This window comes from Peromyscus maniculatus, chromosome 11 (genome assembly GCF_049852395.1).
Source record: "Peromyscus maniculatus bairdii isolate BWxNUB_F1_BW_parent chromosome 11, HU_Pman_BW_mat_3.1, whole genome shotgun sequence".
NCBI classification, from domain to species: domain Eukaryota; kingdom Metazoa; phylum Chordata; class Mammalia; order Rodentia; family Cricetidae; genus Peromyscus; species Peromyscus maniculatus.
Window position 1 is genome coordinate 28,759,814 of NC_134862.1, and position 25,217 is coordinate 28,785,030.

At 51.0% G+C, this 25,217-nt stretch overlaps 1 protein-coding gene across 1 annotated transcript in view; it reads right to left on the minus strand.

Moving 5' to 3' along the window:
* Gli2 (GLI family zinc finger 2) overlaps window positions 1-25,217 on the minus strand; it is a 239,491-nt gene that overhangs the window by 139,278 nt on the left and 74,996 nt on the right. The gene's annotated exons all lie outside the window — the stretch shown is intronic.

Below are 25,217 nucleotides of genomic sequence, written 5' to 3' on the forward strand. Positions count from 1 at the left end.
TAGTAAAAAGCCTTCTGCGTGAGACTAGCTTGAAGGACTTAGTGAGCTCGTCTCTGCATCCACCTTCCTGCAAACAACTTAACTTCATTCTTTGCAGCTGAAAAAGTCCATGTAAAAATGCACATTTTCTTACCCGGTCCGCCACTGGATGCCTAGGCTGGCTCCATAACATAGCCAGTGTGGTTGGCTCTGCTATAACAGGGTGAGCAAGTGTCCCTGTGAGGCATCCACGTGGAGTCCTTTGGGGAAATAAATGCCAGGAGTGGTACAGCTGGGTCATATGGTAAATCTATTTTCAGGTTTTTTTTCTTTTGTGATTTCGAGATTTTATAGAGATACATAAAGTCATGTATGAATATGTCTTAAGTTAGGGTTTTTATTGTTGTGATAAAACACCATGACCAAAAGCAACTTGAGCAAAGAGGGTTTATTTCAGTTTACAGTTCTTAAGTCATCACTTAACATCATTTCTTAACTCCATCACTGAGGGACGTCAGGGCAAGAACTCAAGACAGGATCCTGAAGGTAGGGGCTGATGGAGGAACACCGCTTACTGGCTTGCTCCTTATAGCTTGCTCGGCCTGCTTTGATACCATGCAGGACCACTAGCTAGTGAGTGGCACTGCCCACAGTGAGCTGGGCCCTTCCACATCAACTGTCAATCAAGGATACACACTACAGGCTTGCCCCCAGGCCCCAAACGACTCCAGTCTGAGCCAGGTTGACCTAAAACTAGCCAGCACAACATTTAAGATAGGAAAGAATAAGTAGAGCTGTCTACGCAGCAGAGGAGACCAATGGGATGGAGAAGAGGTAAGAAATAGAAGGTAGAGGTGTGATGGTTAATCTCAATTACAACTGATGACATCAAACATCGTCTGAGAGATAAGCCCCTAGGCATGCCTGTGGGGATTATGGGAGATTATCATGGTTAGGTTATTTAAGGAGAGAAGTCCTTCCCAGTGTGGGTGGCGTCATTCCCTGGTCTGGAATCGTGGACTCTGTTTCTTGACTTTGGGGTACAATGTAACCAGCTGCCCCAAGCTCCCACTGTTGACTCCCCTGCCAGAGAGACTATCCCCTCAGTGATTTTCTCACAGCAACAGATAGAGAGTATGGGGGAAATGAAAAAAAAATGGAACAATGTACACTTGCATGAATTTCTGTTTGCATGTTAGCACCAGCAAGACGCCTTAGCAGGCAAAGTGCTCACCCAGAGTCTGATCTCGGGGAGCCACATGGCTGAAGGACAGGAGACTCTTATGAGTTGTCCCCTGATCTCCACAATCATGCTGCGGCATGCAGGCATGTATGTGTGAGCACACACACACACATAATTTTTCAGACGCTTCTTTGAATTTATTCCCAGATGATCTATCTTGTGTTCGGCTAACAGGCCAAGTCTGAAGTCCAAGCGGTTGTCATTCCTTCAGAAACTATACCAGAGACCAGGTGTGGTGGTGCATGCCTATAATTCCAGTGCTTGGGAGGCAGAAACAGACAAACCTCTGTAAACTCAAGTCTAGCATGGTCTACATAGCAAGTTCCGGGCTAGCCAGAGCTATGTAGTGAAGAAAAAAAAAAACAAAAACCAAAGACAGAAACTACAGCTGTATATTTGTAGGTATGATCATAGGGAAAGTCCTTTACCAGAGTAGTGGGTAAGAAGCCCAAGGGACCAAGGCCATCCCTCACCAGCCAGGTAACTTGACCATGAAGCAACGATGATCTCTCCGGCAAAGTCGGAGTTGCTCATGCGCTTCACCCCGAGTCCTCCACATACACTCTCAAATCGGCACTAACTCAGGCACCAGGTGCTTCATACGGCACTGTTTGGAAATGGCAGAAGACTGGCAATCTAAGCACCCATCAGAAAGGGGTCTCGTTAAATAAATCACGGCCCGTCTGTATAATGGAATAGCAGACAGCCAATAAAAGAATGAAGAAGCGTTTCTTTCTGGTGCGGAACAATTTGCAAGATGCATTGATAGGGAAGGCGAGAGAGATGCCGACAATTGCATTAGGAAATATATACGTATATGTATGTATACAAATTTATAGATAAGCACTCATTCATAAATATCCCCGAATTATGTATGAGTTACACGTGCACATCCAGAATATCTCCCGACGACGACGACGACGGATGTATAGCAAACAGGAAACACTAGTGCCTCTAGGGAGCAGAACCAGTTGGCCTCCTGGGGGATGAGATCAGGAAACAGGGCTCTCAGCAGACAGCCTTTTACCTCTGTCAAATTCCTTTTCTGTGATCGCAGACCCAGGGCAGGCAGGGCAGCCAGGGCTACGCCAAGAACCCCGTCTCGAAAAACCCAAAATCAACTGACCAAACAAATGAAACAAAACAAAAAGCCAATTCTCATCAAATAGACTGTTCTGTGTGTGCAGGGGAGGGGTGAGCATGCGTCTGTGTGGACACGTGGTCCAGAGGCCAGAGGTCAATGCCAGTGTCCTCCTTGGCCACTCTCCACCTTGTTGGCTGAGACAGCATCTCCCACTGACCCTGGAACTCACTGGTTGGCCAGCGAGCTCCAGGCACCCACTGACATATCTCTGCCTTCCCTGGGGGAGGTTCCAGACATGAGCCCTGTGTGCTTGAGTATTTGCACAGGTCCCAGGGAGACCAACTCAGGTTCTCAAGCTTATACAGTAAACATTCTACCAACCGAGTCGTCTCCCCGGCCCCCAGATCTGTGTTTCAGTGAACAAGCACCACTCTACAGGTTGAGTACCCCTTATCTGAGCATGGCTGAGACAACGCCCGACACATTACGGGATTTGGAATGTTTCGGATTTCGGATTGCAAGTGCATAATGGAGTTTCTCGGGCTAGGGACTCCATCAAAGCATGGGATTCAGTTTCAGCACACAGCCTAAAGGTCACTCTGTTCTCAGAGCAAAGCTTCGCAACGTACAACTTTCCGTGGGTGGCGTCCTGTCGGTGCTCAAAAATATTCGTATTTTTAGCCTTCTGTATGAGGGATACTGCATGTCAGCTGGATGATGCGTCATGTGAGCCATTCTATTTTAAACAGTGAAGAAGTGCTGAGGAGATGCCTCAGTCAGTAGAGTGCTTAAGGACCCAAGTTCAAGTCCCAGAACCCACCTAAAGAAGCCACGTACGGTGGCTTGTGTTTGTAATCACAGAACTGGGGACACAGAAATGGCTGGATGCCCTGGGACTCACTGGCCAGACATCTGGTGAGTTCCAGATCAACAAGGTGGATGGGTACCTAAGGAACAATACTCAAGGCTGTCCTCTGGCCTCCACAATTACACACACACACACACACACACACACACACACACACACACACACACCCTGGCTAGAATGAAGGAGGCTAGTTTTCCTTTAACCTCCTAACATGTAGCACACCAAACACATGATTCAAACTGCCCCAAGCAGGCAGGCAACAAGTGATATGTTGTCTCTAAATAATAGAAACAAAAACTACCTGGCCCCCAGCTGGTAGAGTCCTTGTCTAGCATCCAGGAAGCCCTGGGTTCCACCCTCAGCACAGCATAAACCAGGTGTGGCCTATAATTTCAGCACTCAGGAGGTAGAGGCAGGGGGACCAGAAGTTCAAGATCATCCTCATCTACATAGTGAGTTTGGGATCAGCTTGGGCTACAGGAGACTTATGAGATAGAGATGGTGTACACACACACACACACATACACACACACACACACACACACACACACACACACACAGCACGAATCTTGAAGAGTCTTGTTAATAAAAACAAACCCAGGGCCTGGTATTGAGGTGAATGCTGGAAGATCAGAGAAGCAGAACAAGCCACAGCTTCCTCACTTCACCAATTCCTCAGCTGATTTTGTTTCCTCAAACTGGAAGCCTCTGAGTCCTCATCCAAATGGATCTGAGCTGCTTGTCGAAAACCTGAAAGCTTAACCAGCTCTAGTTCCTGGTTTTCACACCTTATATACCTTTCTGCCCTCACTTCCTGGGATTAAAGGTGTGAGTCACCATGCCTGGCTGTTCCCAGTGTGGCTTTAAACTCACAGAGATCCAGATGGATCTCTGCCTCCCAAGTGATAGGATTAAAGGCGTGTATGCCACCATTTTCTGGCCTCTATATCTAGTGGCTGTTCTGTTCTCTGACTCCAGATAAGTTTATTAGAATGCACAATATTTTGGGGAACACAATATCACCACACATACACATATATCTCATATATACACATCATCATATATATCATCACACACATATATACATATATATCATATATATCACACACACATATATCACACACACATATATATGCATATATATCATTTATATCACACACATACATATATATATGCCATCACACACACACATATATACATATATATCACACACACATATATGCCATCACACACACACACATATATATACATATATATCACACACACATATATGCCATCACACACACACACACACATATGCCATCACACACACACATACACACACACACACAGAAGAGGAGGAGGAGGCGGCGGCGGCGGCGGCGGCAGGCCTGCTCAGGTCCCATTAAGCATCTGTACTAGGGAGAACAAGTGGGGAGGTGGGGGTAGTCGGGACTGCCCTTGCAAAGGTGGCGGTATAGCCACAAGATGGTCATGTGACCAGCAAGGAGGACACCATGGGATGGGCTGGCACTCCAGTGGGAAGGAGCAGGCCTCTGGCCACCTCCACCTTTCTTCAGGCTGTAAAAGCCTTGGAGCCCATCCTGCAGGCTGAGGGGGACTCAGGCAGCGGGGTTCAGAAGAAGGCAGAGGCTGAGGATTTCCTCCTCAGAAAACCGACCACTTCACAGGTCTTTTGCTCAGGAGAGAATAATAATTACCGTTCTCTCCCAAAATATGGGGTCTGTCTCTCTGGTCCTCTACCTTTAATCTGCCTTGGGAGAGAGAACAGCAACTACTCACTCATGGGGAGACTGAAAGCTTTCCAGACAGAGGATGCGGGAACACCTGCCCAGACGTGCAGGAGGATGGTGAGCAGAGGACCACCTAAAGGTGGAAGACAGAGGCCCCGGGGTCAGCGGGAAGCCTTGAGCTGGGGTTGGTGGCCCGGGGGCCAGGATGAGCCTCCGTGTCATGGAGGTGTGGTGGTGGTGGTGCATGTATGTCTGTGGGTGTTCACACCCGTGCATGCACCTGTGAAGACTGGAGGAGAATATGGGGTATTCTGCTCTATCCCTCTCTACTCTTGAAATAGGGCCTCTCACTGTCCTGGTCGGTTATCGTCCTCTTGACTCAAGCTAGAGTTATCTGGCATAAGGAACCCCGATTGAGAAAATGCCTCCATCAGATTGCCTGTGGGCAAGTCTCTAGGGCATTTTCTTGGTTAATGATGTCTATGGGGGAGCCCAGTTCACTGTGGGCAGGGTCACCCCTGGGTAGATGGGCCTGGGTTGTGTGAGAAGGCAGACTGAGCAGGCCGGAAGGAACAAGCCAGTGAGCAGCGATCCTCCATGACTTCTGGATCAGTTCCTGCTTTTCCAGGCTCCTGCCCTGACTTCCCTCAGTGATGGAGTGTGACTTGAGAATTGTGGGAAGAAACAAACCCTTTATTCCCCAGATGGCTTTTGGTCATGGTGTTTATCATAGCCACAGAAGCTCCCACTAGGACAGACCCGAACCCCAGCAGCTGCACCCCTGATGAAAAGCCCCGGTGCCCTCCGGTGCCCAAAGCACAGATACACCATGCAGGCTGCGCTGATGCCCTCTTCTTGGGAAATGGGTAGAGGCTAATGAGGTCTTTCCAGAAGGTTTGCAGTCACAGGTTTGAGCCTCACCGGGTAAAGAGTTAAACAGACAATCTCATCCCACCCCACTTTGAATCCCAAGCCACAGAAAAAACAGAAAACTGATCCCAAATCTGGACTGCTCCTAAAGACCTGGTAATCAGGACTGCTGAGATGGCTAAGAGGGTAAAGGTACTTGCTGCCAACTCCCCATCCTAAGTGTGTCCTTTGACCTCCATGGCATCTGAGCGCACGCGCACATGTGTACACACACACACACACACACACACACACACGCATGCACGCATGCATGCACGCGCTCGCACACACATGAACACATCATGCATACAGACAGACAGACAAATAAATAAATGTGGTTTTTAAAATTTAAAAAAAAAAAAAACTTTAAAGACCCTGGCAAGCATCCAGAAGACCACTTTGGAAGGAACACTCAGGCCAGGCAAATTTCCTACAGCTAAATCTCTACTCATTACCCCAAATTACAAAGTGCACACAAACACACTCATGGGTGAGAGGAGCAGACGGCAGCAGAAAGAGCCTGGAGTCGGCTTAATAAAGGGTTAAGAATGTCTAAGTGAAAAGTGATGAGCGATTGGAAGAGGAGGTAAAAAGTCGTGAGAATGGAGGAGAACAGCACAGAAGGAGAAAGTGGAGAGAACAGGACAGAGGCATGGTTCAAAGGGATCGTGTTTGGCAAAAGACTTGGGATTCAAGACTCATATGACTTCCAAAAGAGCTGGAGGTAGCTCAGTAGCTTGGTATGCTACAGGTTATAAAGTGCAAGTTAAACGCCCAGCCGAGTGCTCAGAAAAGTGTGGGTTCTGTCCCCGCACCTCAGACACAGAAGCAGTCACCAACCAAGAACGAGAGAGGGCCTATAGAATGACAGGTGAGGATACTGCTAATAAATCGCTGATTGAAAAATGAGATATGAAGCCGGGAGGTGGTGCACACCTTTAGTCCCAGCACTCAGGAGGCAGAGCCAGGCTGATCTCTGTGAGTTCGAGGCCAGCCTGGTCTACAGAGCGAGATCCAGTATAGGCACCAAAACTACACAGAGAAACCCTGTCTCAAAAAAACCAAAACAAAGAAGAGAGAGAGAGAGAGGAGAGAGAGAGAAAGAGGGAGAGGGACAGACAGAGAGGAGAGAGACAGACAGACAGACAGACAGACAGACAGAGAGGAGAGAGAGGCAGAGAGACAGAGAGAGACAGAGAGACAGAGACAGACAGACAGAGAGAGAGAGAGAGAGAGAGAGAGAGAGAGAGAGAGAGAGAGAGAGAGAGATGAATATACTCCTAGAGAGAGACGGGGTAACCTGAAAACAGCTTAAAAAGAAATAGAAAGCGGGACTTACTCCCAAGCACTCAAAAAGCAGGAAACACGAGGGGTTGGGGGGACACAGGAAAAGGAAAGGGAATGAAAGGGGGGGGAGAAGAGAGGAGGAAGAGGAGGGGAAGGGAGGGAAGAGAAGCCACTAACTCTAACCAAGATCTAGGCTGAAGCACATTTACAGTTTGGATTTTTCCAAACCCTCAAGGACTGGATAATCCTGAGCATGTGCAAATATGGAATCCAGTCCTGGCCATGTACAAGACTACACACACACACACACACACACACACACACACACACACACACACACACACACCTATCTGAAGGTAATCCTCAACACACAGACATTTGCATATTAAAAGAAGAACGCTTCTTGTGTGTATTTGTGCACACACTGTGTATGTGTGTGTGTTGCGTGTGCATGTGCACACTGTGGGACAATTTTTGAGAGTTCTGTCCTTCTACCATGTGCGTCCTGGGGATCAAACTTAGCACATCACACATGGCAACAAGAGGCACCTACCCAGTGAACCATCTTGCTGGCCCCACATTACTAACACTGATCTCATCTATTTCTATCTCTTGAAATATGATTGCTGGCAATTTTTAATTAAATGTGGCTCACACTCAATTTCCATTGACAGTATTAATCGAGAGAGCACAGGAAAATTCAAAAAAAGAAATAAAACTTAAAACTGGGGAGGTGAGAAAAGGTTTCAACTTACAAACAACGGAACTAAAGAGTATCTGTAAAGTATATGGGAACAATCTGAAGCCTCGTCGGTGATGGGCAGGTGGTTAGGAAAAGAAGTGGTACCCAAACGTAACTGAATACCAGCAACGAGAAATTGGGAGCCGTGACTTGTAGACACATGTGCCATTTACGGCAGCAGCAAAGGCCGATGGGGGACTAGGGCTGGGTTCAGTTGGCTAAGCGCTTGCCACTCCAGCACACACACACACAGACCTGAGTTTGGATCCCCAGCGACAGTGTGTGCCATCCCAGTGCCGGGGAGCCAGAGACAGGGGATCCTGGAGCTGGCAGGCCAACCAAGCACAGTCAAATCATCAGACTTCCGGTTCAGGGAGGGACACTGTCCCAAAACATAAAGCGGGGATCAGTTCATCAGAAAACACACAACGTCAACTTTTGGCTTTTACACACATCTGCACCCTCACACATCTACACACACTCACACACATGAACATACACATATAAGTGATTACATATAAAGTTTAAAAAGTATAACGTACAAAATTGTTGCCTAACAAACCACCCCATACCCCAAGATCATGACCAAGCAAAGACTGGATTTAGAAAGGGTATGACTGAGAGATGGTTAGCATCTCTTTAAAAAAATGTTCTTTTTTTTTTTTTTTTTCCTTCGGAAAAGGAAGCTGAGCACAGGAGGCAGACACGCACATGAAGAACCCCACATGTCCAGTGCATGGCAAATGAGGAGAATACAAACCGGAGCAGGCTCATTCATGTTTGCTGGATTGATAAAACATAAAATAAAATGAAATCATGAATCAGCCATTACCTAAGTGGAGATGAGAAACTTGCCTAGCTGCTTTGGAGAGCAGTTTGACAACATCTAATAAAGCTGAAAAGCTGTGAACACTAAACAAGCCAGCAATTCTTTTCAGATGATGATGATGGTGACGATGATGATGAGTGTGTGTGTGTGTGTGTGTGTGTGTGTGTGTGTGTGTGTGTGTGAGTGTGTGTGTGTGTGTGTGTATGTGTGTGTGTGTGAGACAGAGAGAAGGAGAAAGGGAGAGAGATGCATGGGCATGCATGCACAAGCCAGGGACTGTGTGTGTGGCATGGCCAGAGGACAGCTTACAGGAGTCAGTTCTCCAATGTGGGGGTCCTGGAGATCACACTCAGGCTGGCAGGCTTGGTGACAGGCATCTTTACCCACTGAGCCATCTTGCCAGCCCAGAAGACAACTGCACCCACATAAGGCCTCAGGATTTAAAACGTTTATGGAGACACGGATGAAGAAGTACATTTTGCCAGGCAGTGGTGGTGCACACTGTTAACCCCAGCGCTCAGGAGGCAGAGGCAGGCAGATCTCTGTGAGTTCGAGGCCAGCCTGGTCTACAGTGTGAGATCCAGGACGGGCTCCAAAACTACACAGAGAAACCCTGTCTCGGAAAAAAAAAAAAAAAAAGTACAGTTCACATCACAGTCTCTCTCTCTCTCTCTCTCTCTCTCTCTCTCTCTCTCTCTCTCTCTCTCTCTCTCACACACACACACACACACACACACACACACTCATCTTGCACACACACACACAATTCGAGAGAGTATAACAAAACCTGACAACCACTTGCCATGCACTGTGATGCTCATTTCATCTTTTCACACTATTCTCTGGGACTGGGAGGTGTCTCCATTGGTGAAGTATTTGCTTTCCAAGCATGAGGACTGGAATTCAGAGAAGAAGCTGGGTGTGGTGGTTCACACCTGTAATCCTAGCTCTGGGTGGGGAGATGGGAAGAGTCTAGGTTCAGTGAGAGGCCCTGTCTCAAAAAAAAAAAAAAAAAAAAAAAAAATCAGGAGCCATTGAGGAGGATACCTGGCATCAACCTCTAACCTCCACACATACACATATACACACACACACACACACAGGCACATACTACACACACACACACACACACACACACACACACACACACACACGCGCGCGCGCGCGCGCGCGCGCGCATCCTATGAAGCACAAAGCTGATTTCACAACCCCTGTCCTCAGAAGCTCCTTCCCTGTGGACGTGGGGGAGGTGCTCGTCCATGGCAACTGTGGATGAAACAACAAACACAGCCCAGCAGTTTAAGAGACTCGGTTCAAGCTTCTTCTGTGTGCTCGAAATATTAAATATTTAAATGTATCCAGTCGAGTCTAACTGTGGATGAAGCGTCCCTGTCTACAGAGTTCCACATCCACAGACTCAAGGACTACAGACTGAGTAAATGTCTGCAAAAACAAAAAAACAACTCGTCCATGAGGCGGTGAGTCGGCTGTCAGGAAAGTGCCTGCCACACAAGTGGGAGACCCTGGGTTCGAATCGTGTCAAAAGATGGGTGTGATGTGCCGTGATCACATCATTGGGAAGGTGGAGACGAGTAGATTCCTGGGGCTCACTGGCCAGCCATTCTAGCCTATTTAGTGAGGCCTCTCTGCCTGACACCCACAGTTGTATACTGACCATGTGTGCGCGCACACCCTGTCATACATGAACATGCACACACAATGATGATGATCATGGGGATGACGGTGGTGGTGGTGGTGGTGGTGGTGAATTCTAAGTCAGGCTGGTGTGCTGTGAGCTCTGACTTCAGCCTGGCCAGCCATGTCTACTCCATATCCACTAAGCAGCTAGCCACCTGGCCGTTCAAGGACTGCCCTCAGCTGCCTTCGGAAGGCCTGGCGCTGACTTCCAATTGAGTTCTAAACTTTGATTTGTGGATTCTTATGAAAGAGAATCTTAAATCCAAGGGCCAAGTGTCCCTAAATGGCCTGCCTGTGTCCCCGCTGCCAGCCAGGAGGTTTGGGGAGCTGAAGGGACACGCTAGGCCCAGGACTCTTGGCACTGCTCAGCTCCGCTGGTTACCACAAGGGTGGTGCGCAGAGGGAGGTGACGGCTCTGATGACCGGTGTCCGGGGACAGCTGGAGAAAACAGCTCATGGAGGGGTCTGCTCACACTCGTTAGGGGTCGAGACTTCCAATCCACCCTCAGATTAGCCCTGCAAAGAGACCTGTTTCTCTGGCTGCTCTGGGTGGGGAAGCAGGTCCCGGAGAGGTGCAGTGACCGCTCTGAGGTCACACAGCTGAGGAACAGTAGATATGTGCTCAGGCTCTGAGGCAGAAGCCGCCCTCCACGTACAGAGCAGGCACTGGTGGGTCTTCCCCAGGGGCTGGCTCTCCAGTCCCACTGCCCCTGCAGCCTTGGAATCCCGCTCCCGGAGAGAGAGCCATCTCCTAGCCATGGAGGCACAAGAAGAAATAAAAGAAAGAGAAGTTCACAGGGACTGCCCAGGCAGAGAGGGAGACAAAAGGGAAGGAAAGGAGCCTTAAGAAAGTTTGGGGTGAGGCCGGGAGGAGACCAGCCCTGTGCCATCCAGGTTGGTAAGACAGAGGAGATGACCACTTCCCAGGGCTCCTAACCCAGCTGACTCGTCTGTCTCAGGGCTGAGCACACACCACCACATCACCATTCCAGGAAAACAAGCCTGCCCAGTGTCCTCAACCAGCACGCCTGGAGTGGCATGGAACAGAGCTCCAGGAGAAGTGTGGCCGCTAACAGGGTCCTCGCTGGAGGTCACAGAGAGAAAAGAGCAAGTACAGCCTCAGGGTCCACCTCTCCTGAGCCTGGCTGACCTAATACAGCCCCCAGGAACAGCCTGGGGGTCGGGGATAAAGTGACCCGGTCACAGGTCAGCGCAGTGCAGGGAAAAGTCATGCGGCTTCAGATGCCCCCACATGTCCAGTGGAGTGCGGGCCTCACACTGGGAACGGAACAGGGCAGCCAGAGGGGAGCCGCGGCTCAGGACAGGCTGGAACTGGTCTTCAGGGGCACACAGGGGGGTTGGTCAGAGGCAGCTGTCTCCCGGAGGGATGACCATGAAGAAGGCATCTGAGATGGGAGCTCCTCAGGACCCACCACCCAGCTGGCCCTGGCGCCAGCCTCAGGCTTCGTGAGCCGTGCTCAGCCTAGCCCTTATGGCCACAGCGCCCGCCCAGGCCACCCAGTCTCCAGCAGCCCCGATGTCACGCCTCCCCCACCTCTTCCTGTCCCCTTCTGTCGTCCTGGATCCAAGAGGGAAATTTAATTTTCTGCACTTGATGCCAGCCCTGCCACTTGGCAGAGGTGCCAAGGGCACACATGCAAGACTCACACGCTCTCAACGTCCACAGACAATATGTGCAAGATCTGTAGGCTCCAACACCCTCCGGGGACATCCTCACAGTCTGTCCAAGGCCGACGCAGACGGGAAACCGAGCCCCACTGGCCCTTCACTGTTGAGTGAGATGCACACTCCCACTTCCCTGCTTAGCTGAGGGATGAAGAACTTAGGGCTGGAGAGGTGGTCAGTGCAAGCTTCAGGATCTGAGCCCCATCCCCAGAAACCACGCAAGAAGCTGGTCATAGAGACACGCAAGTCTAATCTCAACAGCAGGGAGGTGAACGCAGGAGGATGCTATGGGCTCCCTGGGTAGCCAGTGTGGCTCGAACAATGAGCTCCAGGTTCAGGGAGGAGGGCCTGTCTCAAAACAAACAGACAAACAAACAAACAATAAGGTAGAAAGGGCTAAAGGGTTGGCTCAGCAGTCAAAGTACTTGCTCTCTTGCAGAGACTGGAGTTCGGTTCCCAGCACCCAGTTTGAACAGCTCACAAGCACCAATAACTCCATATCCTGGGGCTCCAGCGCCCTCTTCTAGCCTCCACATGTACCTGCACTCATGTGCACAGACATATAACTAAACATAAATAAATCTTTAAAAAGAATAAAGTAGAAGGTGAGGGAGGAAGATGCCTCATATCAGTCTCTGGCCTCCATGTGCATGTCTGTGCTCACACAGAGAGAACATGAACATCACACATATGCACATGGTAAAGCACACACATACATATACCACATACATAAGGAGGAAGGGATGAGAGAGGGAGGAGGGAGAGAGGAGGGGGAGAGAAGGAGAGGGAGAGGGGGAAGGGGAAGGGAGAGAGGGAGGGGGAATGAAGGAAGAGAGGGAGGGGGAGAGGGGAAGAGAGGGAGGAGGGAGAGGAGGGGGGAGGGGAAGAGAGGGAGGGAGGGGGAGAGAAGGAGAGAGGGAAGGGGAAGAGAGGGAGGAGGGAGGGGGAAGGGAGAGAGGGAGGGAGGACAGAGAGAATATTTCTGCATTACCTGTGCACATCCACCCCCATATACTTTAACCATCAAAGATTGCCTGTGGTACCTAAGACAACATGAAGACTTTGTGGCCGGAATGTCCTGCTCAGCAAGCGCATGAACGAACACACATACTGAATATTCTCCACCGTCTCCTGGCATCCCCAGGCAAGGAACCTCAGGGGATGGTGGCTGACTGCATTTGACTCACCACTCCCCAAGCGAGGAAAGGAGCCCAGACACCTCAGCTTTGGCTCTTACTTCCCTGCCTTAACTGCCTGTGGCTTCACCCTCGGGAAAACACAGGTGCCTCCCTGCCTGACGTCAGTGCCCTTATGGTCACTGGGCTGCCCCAGGCCACCTGTCCCCACACCACAGGCACTGCCAGTCTCCAGGGAGGTCTAGCAGCCGTGGCCATGAGGGTTTTTTCCATGGGAGGAGTGCTAGCCAGTGTCCTCTTTAGCACCAAAGTGGGACCTTGGGAATAACAGTACCTCGGGGAAGGGGGTCAGCATCAGACACCATGATAGTGTGGCCTCAGGGTTCAGGGACAGACAAAGTGACACAGAGACAAGGGAAGAGGAGAAAGGGGGAGTCAGGTGGGGGGAGGGGGAGGGGAAGAAAGAAAAGGAAATGGAGGGAAAGGGGTAGGAAGAGGAGGAAATGGGGGGAAAGAGAAGGGAGGGACGGAAAGACTGGGGTGGGAAGCGGGTTGATGGAGGAAGTGCGGGGGTGGGGGGGGTGGGGGGGTGGCAGGAATCAGACAAGGAACAGGAGACATGGACTGGAACACCAAGGTGGAGTGAAGTGAGAGACAGTCAGACCAGGAACCAGAGGCCAGTGAGAGAACAGAACAGAGGAAAGTGACAGACAGACAGACAGACAGACAAGCAGGCAGACAGAAGGAAAGATGTAGACAGAGACCGGAAAGAGTGTGATGGAGTCAGGCAAAAAGAAAAGAAAGGTAACAGAGAGGGCCCTGCTCTGCTCCCCCACAACGGCCTGTGTGCCCTTATCTCCAGCCTCATCATTTTAAAAACTATTTTATTACTTTATATCTTTATATGTATGGGTGTTTTGTCTGGTGCCCAGAGGGTAGGAGAGGATGTCAGATCCCCTGAAACTAGAATTGCACACACACACACACACACACACACACACACACACACACACACACACACAGTTGTAAGCTGGGAATTGAACCCAAATTCTCTGGACGTGCAGCAATGCTCCTAACCACTGGGCCATCTTTCCATCCCCCTTCATCATGCCCTGACAGAGCCCCCAAGAAACAGACCCCTATCACCTTTGCCTTGAGCTTGGTCTCCCTCCCGAGTCCCTGAGGACCACTGCCACAGGGACCATGTTCCCAGAACCTTGCACCCCACCCTACAGACACACACGGGGTTTGGCGCACACCTGTGCACACCCGTGCATGTGTCCATCGATCCACGTACCCCAGGGGAGCCTGAGTTCATTCTCACTCCTCCTCATCCTGGGCTGAGGGCTCCTAGCCTGGCGTAATTCTGCTGGAGCCCAGAGACGGTGCAGGAGGTAGGGAGGAGATAGGAACCCTTCCAGGGTAGAAGAAGCAGAGCGGTTTAAATGATCAAGGAGGAACACAAGACCCTTCCAACAGCGAAACTGCACACTTGTGTGCAGCCTGGGCAGGAGACAGGCCCACACCTAAGGACCCAGTGAGTTAAGTAACAAGTCCACTACCACCACAACTCAACCGTGACCTATGCGGTGGCCAACACTAAGCCCCAAACAATGGAGGCTTCCACACAAAGCTCCTCCACTCAGAAGTGACCTGTAAGCAATCTTACACACAGCTGCATGCTCACTCACAGACACACAAACATGTGTACCCTGCCCATAGCCAGCCAGAGATGCCCCACCCCCAAGACCTATGTGTGGCCCACAGTGCCAGCTAACAGGAGTGGAGCCCTGCTGCAAAACCTGCATGTGGGGTCACAGAAAGTCACCCCCACAGGTCTCTGAGCACCCCAAAGACCCTAAGAAATGCTCTCAGTGAACCAGACACAGAAGCAACAGACCAAAGAGGCCTGGAGAGCTCACGGGAATTAGACGCTCACACAGCCCTCCTACACCACACCAGACACCTAAGGTTTTCTTCTGCCAAGTCTGCGTCCACTTACCTGCCGAGCAGGCACTTGGGAAAGGGGTGAGGCACCTTATTATGGGATGGGGATGCGGCCAACTAGGGTAAGAACCTCCTGGAGAGCCACTGATGTATATCTTATCTGTGAGTCTAGCAGGCTGTCATGGATCACGCCGTCAACTAGACAGGGTCTACAGCCGTCTAGGAGACTAACCTTGTCTGTAAGGGAGGGAGTTCTAGACTGAGTTGGCTGAGGGGGGAAGACCCACCCTAACTGGGGGCAGCACTGTTTTATGAGCTGAGGGAGGGGGAGGTCCTAACTTCATAAAAAGGAGAAAGCGAGCTGAGCACCAGCGTTCATTGCTCTGTGACAGGCTATGGGTGCAATGTGACCAGCTGCTTCCGGTTCCCGCCACCATGCCTTCCCCGCCGCGACAGACTGTACCCTCACACTGTGAGCCCGGTATCTCCCTTAGGTGGCCTTGTCAGGTATGGAGTAACTAATATTCTCCTGGTCACAAACTGGAACAAACGTGGCCCCGCAGAGGCACAGCTTGTAGGCAGAGACGGAGGCTCCACGTGTGCTACTGTGATAAACTCCACGGAAATCAGGTGCTATGGATCTGGCAGCCACCATAAATGGTTCTCTCTGTTGAGCTCCATGGACACACGTTTACATGGAGGTTAAATGTGTGAGCGACATAAGGGCTGGGTATATGCAGAATGCTCATTGTGTATATGGGTATGGGTGTACACATATGTGTGGATGTGTATGACAACAAGGATGTACATATGTGTATGCATGGGTGACTGCCAATGTGTGTGAAGGATTCAGGGAGTGCATGCATGGGATTGCATATTGATGACAGTGTACATGAGTATGCAAAAATGTACCTGTATAGTACACACAAACATGTGTTTTGGCTGAGCATGGGGGATGTTTGGGGGTTGCCTATGCATGTGGATCATGTGGGTATATCTGTGAGAATCTGGATGTAAAGGCTGTGTGTGTGTGTGTCTCTCTCTCTCTGTGTCGTTGGTGTGGTGTGAGCATATAAAGCACACAGAAGACTGAATGGTCCAGTCCAGCCTGGTGGGCAGGGGGGACCGTTTGGAACAGTTGTAAGGAACAAGGACCGTGGACGGTCATTTGAGGAAGCTGTCAGTCACAGAGAGCGTGAGGAATGGAATGGGGCCAGCAAGGCGGCTCAGGAGGAAGGGTGCTTGCTGCCAAGCCCGATGACCTGAGCTCTAGCCTCAGAACCTACATGGTGGAAGAAGGGGGTCCACACATACAGTGTGGCATGCGACCACCCTCCCCAGCTGAATAAGAATGTCATTTGAAAGAGAAGAAAAAAAAAACAAAAACCGGAACGATTCAGTAAACTATAGCATCTGACCAAACTCATTCTTGCTTCTGTTTGGTTATGTTTTGTTTAGAAGCAAGCTTTCTCCCTCATGGCCAACACCATCAGTAAATGCTTTCTGTGTGGCTGGGGCTGTGATGCATGCGATTTAACTTTCATTCCTTTCCAGGATCTGGACCTGGAGGAGACGCAGGGCAAGGCAAAGAAACGGTCTGGCGAAGGCTTAATAACTCCGTACAAGCCGAGAGGGCAGAGGAGGAGCAAACTCTCCAACCTTTAGCTGCTGCTTGCCCAGGTCACTTCAGCCCACTGTAACTTGGGGGACCCTAAATCCCTCCACAAAGGGAAAAATGGATCATTTAAATGTTTAAGGCCAATGCATGTCTAATCCCTAAGCGTTAGCATCTCTCTGGGGTTGACAGTTCAGACATTATAGACACCTCCAGGCAAGGAGAAGGGACCAGACAAGAGGCGGCTTCGGTTACTTCATCTCTAACCCACAGCAGTGAGTCCTCAGGACAGACTGCTGGCCCAGGACTCTCGATCCCAGCAAGCCTTCCTCACAACCAAGTGAGAAGGGCCCAGCCAGGGTGGGAAGGGCTCAAAGCTTTAAGACTCCATGAGTCTTTGGACTGGCTCCATATGGATTCTTTTTTTTCAGACTCTTTTAAATGATTTCTTTTTACATTTTAATTGTGTTTAAAGGGCCAGGCTGAGGCTCAGTTGGTAGAGCCTTATCTAGCAATGCGCAAGGCTCTAGGTTCTATCCCCAGCAGCGCATAAACTGGGCATGGTGGTACATTCCTGTAATCCCAGCACTTGGGAAGTAGAGACCAGGGGGTCAGAAGTTCAAGTTCATCTTTGGCTTCATAATTACTTTGAGGTCAGCCTGTGCTACATGAGACCCTGTCTCCAAAAAACGCTAGCAAAATAAACAAAACTTGGATTTTTCCCATTGTAATCTTTTTTAAAGATTGTTTTTATTTACTCACAGGGTGGGGGCACTCATGCAATTGAGCATGTGTGGAGGACAAAGGACAGCTTCTAGGAGTAGATTCTCGACTTCCAGCATGTGGGGCCCAGGGATCAGACTCGGGTTGCCAGGCTTGTTGGCGAGACCTGTGCTCACGGAGCCATCTTGGTTACGCTGGCCCCCACTCTAACCATCTTTACGTGCACAGCCAGTCCAGTGGCATTATAGATCACCTTTCTTGTGTAACCTCGGCACCACCTCCAGAACTGTCTTTGCCATCCCACCTACCCCGACAAGGCTGAGCTCCTACACCAATAACTACAGACCTTTCCTCTCCACAGCCTCTGGCAAACACCAGTTTACTTTCTTCCTCTATGAGTAGTCTGACCACTCTTGGGCGGGGTGGTGGTTTGAAAGAAAACGGCCCCAAAGGGAGTGGCACTAATGGAAGGTATGGCCTTGTTGGGGTAGGTGTGGCCTTGTTGGAGGAAGTGTGTCACTGTGGAGGTGGGCTTTGAGGTCTCATACATGCTCAAGCCAAACACAGTGAGTCAGACCACTTCCTGTTGCCTTGCAAGATACAGAACTCTCAGCTCCTTTTCCAGCATCATGTCTGCCTGCACACTGCCATGTCCCACCATGATGATAATGGACCGAACCTCTGAACTAGAAGCCAGCCACCTCAATGAAATGTTCTCCTTTATAAGAGTTGCCGTGGTCATGGTGTCTCTTCAGAGCAATAGAAACCCTAAGACAGGCAGGCACAGGGCACTGCTTCAGGAATCACGTGGAGCTGGAGAGATGGTTCATTCACTCGTTGCTCTTGCAGAAGATGTGGGTTCAGTTCCTAACACCCACGTGGTTGCTCACCACCTTCCATAACTCCAGTTCTAGGGGATCCTACATCCTCTTCTGACCTCTGTGGGTACCAGGCACACATGTGATGCACATACACATGCAAAACTCAGGCACATAAAATAAAGAATTATTTTAAAAATTGAACACTATATATCCCTTTGTAACTGGCTTATTGCACTTAGCAACGTATCCTCATGGTTTGAGGTTGTAGCACAAATCAGGATTTCCTTCTTTTCCAAAGCTGAATGATTCTCCACCTGATCTACAGACTATGCTTTGTATACCCACTCACCCATCAGTGGACACTTGGGTTGATCCCCAAGGGGTCTTCAGTTACCCCTGGGACAACACTGCCAAGAGATGAGCTACTACCCCTTAAGTCATTGCCCAGGGTGACCCGGATTAAAGCAAGCAAGGACTCTGCTGGTGACGGGCAGGCCTGGCTCCAAATCCACTACCCACCTATGTGGCCAGGAGTACTCAGATCCTGGGTCCCTAGTCTGGAAAACGGGAATGCAGAGGATCCCCACCTTTTGTACTCCCTACCAGAGATCCAATTGTCTCCTGAAATACTCAAGTGAAGCCCAGCGAAGCGGAAGGGGGCCCCGCTGAGGAGTCTCTGCAGTGTGGGGGCATCCCCACTGCACCCCTAGTCACTCAAGTGCATAGAGACTGTGTGGATGGAAACCCCCAAACAGGCCACAGGAAATGCTAGACTGAAAGGCCCATCATCTGACTGGAAGAAAGCTTACTTGACCATAAACGTGACTGTGAAGTAGTGGAGACAGACCAGCATGGCTCTCTGTCTTCTGCTGGCAGACACAGGGCACTGCTTAAGTGAGAGCTCCCAGCCTTCCAGAATCCACTACCGTCTCCTCTCTCCTCTCTGACTCACTCAGTGGGATTTGTGCTGTGAACAACCCAACTATCTCCAGACAGGACCTGGCTGCCACCCAAAGTTCTGCTGTGTCACGACAAGGAGTCACGGCTGGATAGTCTCCCAGTGTGTCCCGCAGCGAGGGCTTGGGGGCTCCTCGCTCCTGGTGTCCTGCCCCACACTGGGACCCTGCTGGACTGCAGCTGACATGCAAGGCTCTGAGCGGCCCAGGCTCATGCAGAGACATCTGTCAGCCAGCAGACACAGGCGGAAGCAGGGTCCCTGTGATCACCCGCCCAGTTATGCCCGGTTATCCAAACATCCCACTGCTGGTAGCGGGGAGGGCGGGCCTGGAGAACAGAAGGCAGCAGGCAGGAGGGGGGGATAAGTCATCAGAAACGCCTGCAGGGGGCTGGGGACGCTTGCTTCACACCCATAATGCCCTGGGCTTGTTCACCCAGCTTGGTATAAACCAGTCGTCATGGTACACACCTGTAATCCCAGCATTCGGGAGCTGGAGGCGGGAGGGCCAGCAGCTTCCTAGAGAGGTGGGCACAGCTCCTGTGTGAGCCAGGGGCTCCACACACTTTCGAGGACATAAGATACTGCTAGACAACACCTGAAATGGCCAATTCAACCTGGAGGGGGTGGCGTGAGCTAGTAATATTCAGATCCTCCTGACATGTGGAATTACAGGCAGGCATCACCATGCAGGGTTCCTGCAGGGCTGGGGATGGGACCCAGGGCCTCAAGCATGCTAGGCAAGCACCCTAGGAACTACAAGATAAGGAGGGTAGGAAGTGACTGTTACAGTTCCCATGCCCTGCCCATGAAAAAGGCATTCTATTGATCTCATCGCCTTCCTCATCCCACAGACCTCACGGGCTTATCTGCTTGTTGTGTTCCTTTACACGTGCCGTCTGACCAAGAACAAATGACAGAACGCACTTGCAGCACAAACCTGAAGACCTGAGCTTGATCCTATGAACCCACATAAAAAACTAGATGCAGTGGTGTGTGGCAGTGGGATGTCTTTCTGAACGCTGTGAACATGTGTTGCTCTGATTGGTTGATAAATAAAGCTGTCTGGCCAATGGCAAGGCAGAGTAAGGTGAAGAGACAGAGGAAGAAAAGGGTGAGGGGAGACCCTGCAAGCCACCACCAGGAGAAGCAAGATGTGAAAGTGCCCGTAAGCCATGAAGCCATGTGGCAATGCACTGATTAACAGAAATGGGCTGAGTTAAGTTGTAAGAACTAGCTAGCGAGAAGCCTGAGCCATAGGCCATACAGTTTGTAATTAGTATAAGCCTCTGTGTGTTTACTTGGGTCTGAGCGCCTGCGGGACCGGACGGACACAGGAAAACTTCCAGCTATCTGTAATCTCGGAACTCTGCCCACAGATGAGAAGTGGAGACCAGAGAATTGACTGGAAGCTCACAGGCCAACCGGCTTGGAGTTCACAGCCCACAAGAAGAGAGATGCACCTCAGTAAGGCAGGAGACAACTGACCCCCAAAAGTTGCTCTCTGACCTCCAACAGGCACCGTGACACACCCATGCTCACCCTAACACACATTAAATTAATTATGTATGTGTGTGTGTCTGTGGGGGGGGTGTTAAAAAGACACCCCAAGGTAAACTCAGCAAGTAATGACCACTTTGACTTCCAGAGCCAACAACTCAGAAATATCTTTTTTCTTATTTATCAGATAAAGTTAACTTGTCACAGAACTCCATTAATTAGCAAGTTAGGGATTTGTTGTTTCTTTTTGCTTGCTTATTTGTTTTGTTGTTGTTGTTGTTTTGGAGACAAGTTCTCATGTGGTCTAGGCAGCTTCCAACTCTACACAGGGAAGGATGACCTTGAAGTTGGGATCCTCCTGGAATGACAGGCAGGCATCACCACGCCCAGTCTATGCAGGGTTGGGGATGAGACCCCAGGCCTCAAACACACTAGGCAAGCACCCTAGGAACTAAGCTACATCCCTGGACCAATAAACTGCTTTCAGCCCATAAAGCATGAACAGTTTCGATCTGTGCCTAGTTTTACAGGAATGAGGCCAACAGCCATCACATCCATAAATCCTGTGGGGACAGAAAGGGCAGCCCCTCTTAGTCTGCATGATTGGCACCGTCCCTGTGGTCCTAGCCTGTTAGAATCCCATGGGCATTTGCTCCCTCTACACACAGCCTCATCACCTGGTACTACAGGGCAGCTCTCCTCTCTCAGGCCACAGTCAGGGAAACCAGGGTTCTCTATAAGAGACTCCCGCAAACAGTCTGAACCCTACCTCCTCCATCACCAGGCCACAAACTGCTACCAGTGGGCAATCTGAGGGTGGGCCAGCACGCCTTCAACGCTTCCCATTGAAACACAGAAGCAGATTTCGGTATGTGCAATCCTCAGCCTCTTTCACGTCCATCAAGTAGCTAGACACTGTCCCCAGAAATGCCAATAGGGGGTCTCCCCACCTGTTCATGTCTCCAGCCCCAGTTTGGCATTGCCGTAGCTTGCTATTATGTGACACCAGTGGCAGTTTCCATGACAGAAATTAAACAACAATTCAGGTCAATGATCGTTGGCTACGAGAAAGTGTCCCTGCAGAGCTTATCAGAGGTGCTCCAGAAGAAGGATAAGGGACCAGAGTAAAGTGGACTCATCCGCTGTCTCTCATCGTGGACTCTGTCCCTGGCACCTGCCCAGCATCTCAGACAAGAGCTCCTGGAATCCACCACGCCTGAGCCGTGCTGTGGATGTCTCCATTAGGGAAGGAAGGAAAGGCCAGGTACGAGGTCTGGATGACCTCAGGCCGCATTCTTCTGGCTTCACAACATGGCTGAAGCTGAGAGTTCCACCGTGTAGGAGTGAACATTTTTTTCATATTTTTGTTCTCAATTTCAGAGCTATCCTGGAAAAGGTGAGTCCTGAATAGAAAGAAAAGGACCTAACCCCGACTCGGGGATGGGGGTGGGGGGGATATGAAGCCTGTGGTCCCAGCACCTGGGCAGTGGAGGCAGGAGGCTCAGAAACTCGAGACCATCCTCCACTAGAGTGATTTAAAGGACAGCCTGGGCTAGAGAGACCGAAGAGAGGGGAAGGAAGCAGGCGGGAGAGGAGGGAGGAAAGGAGGCAGGGAAGGAAGGAGGGCTGGAAGGAAATGGACGCTCACTGCCGATGCTCACCCTTGGAAGGCGAAGACGGGTCACCCTGAGGACGGTCTGTGCTCTTTTGCATTTACCTACTTTGTTGTTGTCGAGACAAGGTCTCGTGTAGCCTAGGCTAGCCTCAAACCTGCTACGAAGCCAAGGATGACCTCAAACTCCTGATCCACCTGCCTCTACCCCAAGAGTGCCGGGATTACAGGCACGTGCCACGGTGCCTGGCTTATAGGGTACTGGGGATGGAACCCTGGGCTTCTTACATGCCAGGTCAGTGCTTTATAACATCGACGTTGTAACACTCCCATGAATGGAAAGACTCGGTATGTGGTTTGAAGACGCCACCCATATGAACTTCTGCTGAGGACTTAATTGGGGACTCTCGGTATTGACCATGGTGGCTCCCCACACGGAGCCCTCAGAGAGGCCAGACATCTGAAAGGACCCTGCTTCCTTTTGCCTTTTGTCCTGACTGGGACCCCTCTGGTGGGCTGCGCTGAGTACCCGCCGTGTGGGGCAGACCGACTGTGGCAGGGCCACTAGGGACCGCGGCTGAGGCTGCTCCCACCCACTGGATCAGTTGCTTCTCTCGATACTGCAGTGAAACACCAGCCAGGAGCAGCTGGAGGGAGGCAGGGCTGGCTTTGGCTCACAGTGTGAGGGCGCAGTCCATCATGGCAGGAAGGCACAGAGGCAGGAGCATGAGGCTGGTCACACGGCACCCACAGTCGAGAAACAAGAGAGTGCTGAATGTGTGCTCCATCTCGCTTTCTTCATGTTATTTGGTCCAGGACCCCAGTCCATGGGGTGGTGCTGCCCACATGCAGGTTGGGTCTTCCCACGCCAATTAAGAAGCTAACCCGGACTTCCTCACAGACATGCCCAAAGGTTTGTCTCCCGGGAGGGTCCAGATCCTATGAGGTCAACAATCAGCACTAACCATCACAGTCGCCCTAACAGTGACTCTGTGGCCTTCTGAGCACTTCTGGAAGAGTCCCACTGACTGTAGCTCAGTGTGTCCGCGGCAATAATCCCTTCACCCTGCTTTGGGACAGGACACTGATGTTTTGTCCAGGCATGACGGACACAGTGAGAACATGAACTTGGCTCATTGCCCAGGTCTTAGCCACCAAAGTCTATCTCCAACTTAGAGACATGGGACCCAGCAAAAGCCTGTGAAGGGGCAGCCGCTGCCCAGGCCACTGTGTCCTGACCCTGCGGAGGGAAAAGCTTACAAGAACACATACCACATGCATACCACAGATGGTGGTCCAGCCCAAGAGAAGGGCTGGCTGACTACAGTGAGGCTCAAACCAGGACTCCCAACACCAGTGCCACCCGGTTGGGTGGCCCAGACTGGTCAGCTGAGCTCTCCCATCTGTAATAAGGACATTGCATTGGCTTCTGGGAGTCAGTGGAGGCTCAGACAACCTCACAGAGGGCTGCCTGGGGCAAAGCAGAGGGAAGTCGTTTCCAAGGTGATGACCTAAGGTCCCTAAGTGGGCCCTCCTGCTTCTCCATTAGTTAGAAAAGGTGAAGGCTGGGTGTATGGCCCAGTTGCCTGCCTTGCGTGCTTAAGTTCCAATGTCACCCCGCTAGGTTGGATCCTGAGTACCACAAAAGCACAGCCTGGTGGTACAGGGCTGAAATCTCATCGCTCAGGAGGCACGAATGTCAGAAGTTCAAGATCATTCCTGTCTACATAGCAAGTTCCAGACCAACTTAGGCTCAAAGAAGGGGGAGCGGGGTTGAGGAGGAGGATGGGCCAGGAGTCCCCTGGAAAGCGAGGAGACCCCCTACAGCAGACCCAAACATGAGTCATCAGACACTGGTTGACAGCCCAAGCCAGAGCAAGACTCTCCACACCCCCGACTCTTCATTGGCCAGAAGTGTCCCTCAGATCTCAGAGTCCACACCAGACACTCTCCTCTTCCCTGTGCTCAGCTAAGCCACAAGCCCATTCCTAATTTGGACATTTTTTCCCCCTCCTGACCTCTAAGCAAACTAGGAAAACACACATCCCAAGCCATGCTTCTTAACGCCATCCCTGAAGCCCCGGGGACAATTAACCCTCCCTGCACATCTGAACTTTTGTAACCTCTGCTCAGAAGCCCTCCCTGCAACACTGTCCCCGTCACACACTGGGGGCGGCATCAGTGAGCCACAGTGAAGCAGCCTGCGGGGGTGGGGGGGGGGGGACACCGCAGGGGCAGGTCACCATGAGAGCGAGCGGAGCGAGGTGCCCTGAGAGCCCGGGTTGCGTTTCTCTGGGGAGGGGAGGTCTTGGTCTTGGCCAGCCATGTGAAACCACAGGGCGGCCACACACTAGCTACTGACTCGGCACATGGCAGCCCCTTTGAAACTCGTCTTGGTCACAAAAACAGATGGAGAAAACATGTACTTAAGCCACCTCAGCAAATTGTTCCCCGGCCTCTAGGGACTTGCATTGCCCTGGGAAGAGGGGGATGGGACACCACCTTGGAGGAGGCTACAAGAAGGCTGTCCCCAGCAGCTCTAGGGACACTTGAAGTTTAAAGAGCGGTGTCCCACTCTCTGGGGACAGCCACCCCCCTCTCCTCTCTCTGCCCCCGACGCCCTTTCTTTTTCCATGAAGTTCTGGACAGCACAGAACTCTTTCAAAGAGAAGCATGCATGTTCTCTCTCTCTCTCTCTCTCTCTCTCTCTCTCTCTCTCTCTCTCTCTCTCTCTCTCTCTCTCACACACACACACACACACACACACACACACACACACACACACCATGTGCAGCAACATCCACCTCGGGAGGGACGCTGCATCCATGGCCAGCCTACCTGGGGTTGCGG